The 4096-nt window shown below is 38.7% G+C and overlaps 1 pseudogene; it reads right to left on the bottom strand.

Annotated features, from left to right (window-relative positions):
* Positions 1-753: 753 nt before the first annotated feature.
* Positions 754-1679, bottom strand: LOC126495362 (olfactory receptor 50-like; annotated as a pseudogene).
* Between the last annotated feature and the right edge of the window lie 2417 nt (positions 1680-4096).

Here is a 4096-nt window from a genome sequence, read left to right on the forward strand (position 1 = left end):
TGTATACATTTATAAAACCATTAATTGGAATGCTGAAAATGGATACTGTTTTATGTGTTAATTGAAAATAATTAAAATGAAAATGAAAAATAAAATTTGATAAGTAATAGAGGAATTAAAAATAGCAGTAGAGAGATGAATCAGCAGTTAAAAACACTATTTGCTCTTTCAGAGACCAAGTTGAATTTCAAGTCCCCACATGGTGGCTCACAACCATCTGTAATTCCAATTCGAGGACACCCAATTTCTCTTCTGACCAGGCCTGTGTGTCATGTACTTATATCCAGGCAGGCAAAGCACTCAAACAGATAAAACAAAATAAAAATCTGAAAATACGAAGAAAAACTATGCTTCAATTTTCAAACTTATTATTAAGTAAATAAAAAATAAAACAGTGGTCCTCCCAAAGGACACTTTTTGCTAACATGAGAAAGATAGAAGTCTTTGTTATAGGAGGCCATAAACTTTCTAAGAAAAAGAAGCAAACACCTGGGTCATATTAGAATTTTAAATGTCCTTAAAACACAAATGCTAAGCAAAGGGAAAAGGCACTGATATGTTTAGAGAAACTTTCCCCAAGAATTTGAATACTTACAGCAATTATACAAGAAGAAAACTACCCTAGTTGAAAAATACAGGCTGCATAAAGAAACCTCATCAAGAGACACCAACTGCAGGAATTCAGAAAAGGAAAGAAAATTGGGTGGGAGTGAGGGGCCTGTGTCAACCAGTAAGAAAGGTCATGTCATCATTTTAGCACACTCTCTTGCTGAAAATACCTCTCAGTGCTCCTTTCATATCCTGATTCCTCAGACTGTAGATAAATGGATTCAACATGGGTGTGACCACAGTGTACATCACTGACACAATGATTTCCTTATCATCAGTGTTACTAAAGGAAGGGAAAATATAACTCAATAATGGCTCCATAGAACAGAGAAACCAAAAAGAGGTGAGAACCACACATGGACAAGGCTTTTCAGATTCCCTTGATAAGGATTTATTAAGATGGTGGCTCCAATGTGGCCATAAGAGACCAATCTGAACATAAATGGCACAGTCACTACTCCCACAGTGGAGATAACCAGGTTGTTGACGGTGGTGTCTGAGCTAGAGAGCTTAAGCAGTGCAGAGAGGTCACAGATGAAGTGGGGCAGAGATTTGTTCCCACAGAAAGAGAGGCAGGCAAGCAGGAGGGTGTGCACAAGGGCACTAACAAAGGACAAGACCCACAACTACTGGAAGGACACAGAGGCTCTGATTCATGATAGTGGTGTAGTGCAGAGGGTGACAGATGGCCACGTACCTGTCGTATGGCATAAAGGTGATGAGGAAGCTGTCAAGATCTTCAAAACATAGGAAACATACACCTGAGACACATATCCAGGGTTTGAGATGGACTGACTGTGTGTCAGCATATTCATGAGCATCTTTGGAGCTGTGACTGATGAGAAAGAGATGTCTGTGAAGACCAAGTGGCTGAGGAAGAAGTACATGGGGGTGTGGAGGTGAGAGTCCAGCCTGATGAGCAGGATGATGAGCAGGTTCCCCAGCACTGTGGTCAGGTACATGGCCAGGAACAGTGCAGAGTACATGTCTTGGTCCTCTGGCTGGATGGGGAGTCCCAAGAGGATGAACTTGGATGTGATGCTCTGATTATTCCTTCTGATGCAGCTCATTTCCTCTTTTTCTGGAACTGAAAATGGGATAGAAATGTGCAAAGGAAATGTCTACAGTTACTATGCAACAAAACCCTATAATTTTGAGCCAATTATTTTGTTCATTTCACCCAAACCAACAGCATTTGACAGTACTAAGAAGGAGTGATGGCCAGCTCATGGGACACCAATCCAGCATATTTTGGAGAATCAGAAAAACATTGTTTTCGGAGCTCATGGTGGAAATCTGAGAACATGTAATTTAGAGGTAAGGCCAAGTGAGTAACTAGCTAATAAAAAAATGAAGATGATCTGCAACCATCTTTCTACCTTACATATGCCTTGGAAACACCCGTTGGCCATGCCTTATTTTCAAGAGTTGGATCAAAATGAAAGAACATACACTGAAATCTTTTGACACTTTATCTCATCAGGAATTAGAGATTAAAAAAAAGTTTTCAGGAAGATTATGAATCTTTCTTTCTAAATAAAAATTTTTGCATGACTTTCTTCTCAGCAGAGTGGCAGTGAGAACAGGATCTTGAATAGAACTGTTGTAGGCTGTCTTGGGGTACTCTTACCATGAGACACATACCATCTCACACTTGTTGATTGACAGGATAGATGAAGAGGCAGAGTTGGGAAGAAAAGGGACTTGCTTAATTTAGATTACAGGAAGTGAACCAATTTTTGGAAATACCTCATTAATGTTTCAAAGATATGCTGAAATTTCAGAGGCCAAGGATGATAATGCTTTCTAAAGAAAAATAAAACCAAAAAATAGAGCAGAAGGTATTAATACAAAGTCCTGAAGAGAATAACAAAGACAGAATGTAAAAACTTGGGCCTACAGGGCCAAATGTGGTTCCGTTGGCAAGGGCAACTGCTGCCAAGCCTTTTGATTTGAGTTCAATCTTTAGAATTCACATGGTAGAAGAAGAGAGCTGAATCCTCAAAGTTATCCTTGGACCTCTACACCCATTAAGACACAGCACACACATGCATGCACACACACATATACATAGGCATGCACACATATAATAAATAAATATTTTTAAAATGACCTTTTTTATTTTTTGAGACAGGGTTTCTCTGTAGCTTTGGAGCCTATCCTGGAACTAGCTGTTATAGACCAGGCTGGCCTCAAACTCACAGATATCCATCTACCTTTGCCTTCCGAGTGCTGGAATTAAAGATTAAAGACATGCACCACCACTGCCCAAAGTAGAGATATTTGGGTTTATTTAATGGAGTGTGAGAACTTACACACATGAAATATTTGTAACCATAGCAATAAACTGAGAGATGCATTTTATGCTGGCATAGGTAGTACAAGACTTGTTCTTTTATAAACCAACATGCAAGACCTTGAAAAGGCTCATTAGAAATCAAGACAAGACATGGAAGTCAGTGGGTCATGGAAATATATGCCAACTTGCATCCTTCTTTGTCCTAAAGAAATTAAAATCCACTGCATTTGGCCAATGGAGTTTAACCTTTGTGAGACATCGCACTCATCATGATATTAAGTCAGAGATAAAATTGCTTGTGACTCTCATAAAAGTTGTGAAATTTTGAGATTTGTTAGTCAATTCAGTTAGTGTAATTTTCAGAGTTTCTCATATATGTAATTTTCTCAGATTCTCCTCTTGAAAAAGTTTGAAATTTTGGCTTTGAAATCTAAGCACTACTTCAGGAAAAATCCTTTGGTCTGCGGACAGGCTTCAGTTTAGTTGTGGCCTATGATTAATGAAAATAATCTACAGGAAGGTGGTTATGCTGTGTATGGGAAACCCAAGGACTTGATATTTTCCATTTGGAGAGGTGGTCAAAAGTAGAGAGAACAAATCACTCCACTGCCCTTGACTATGTTATCATGAATGTTTGATAAAGGTGATTTTTTTGCCCATGCTGGGATAATCTGCCAAAAGATTGTATAATTTGATGCTTGTTAACATAGCCATAAAATTAACCTAGTATGATAGTAGAACTAATCGGACCAGAGAAGCCTAGTCTAAGATGGGTAGTAACAGAGCCAACTGTGCCTAGACCCTTACTGAGAGAGATATCCTCTATTACAGACTGAACTAGGGAAAAGAGAAGAGAGAATAGAATTATTCAGGAGGGATGGACAGTGGTAGCGTATGCCTTTAATCCCAGCACTCAGGAAGCAGAGGTCTGTGAGTTTGAGGCCAGCCTGGTCTACAAGAGCTAGGTCCAGGACAGGCTCCAAAGCTACAGAGAAATCCTATTTTAAAAAACAAATATAAAAAAATAACTCTTCAGGAGGAAAGGATAAATGGAAGGAAGACCTGAAGGCAGGAAACTTCATTTCCTATTACTCTCTTTTTTTATTTTATATACCAGTGACAGTTTCTCCTCCCTCTGATATAGATATGAATAATTTACATTGGTAGAAATTTTAAGGTCAATTTTGT

Source organism: Alexandromys fortis, unplaced genomic scaffold, assembly GCF_014885135.2.
Source record: "Alexandromys fortis isolate MF-2015 unplaced genomic scaffold, M_Fortis_MF-2015_v1.1 scaffold_447, whole genome shotgun sequence".
In the NCBI taxonomy this organism is placed as follows: Eukaryota; Metazoa; Chordata; class Mammalia; order Rodentia; family Cricetidae; genus Alexandromys; species Alexandromys fortis.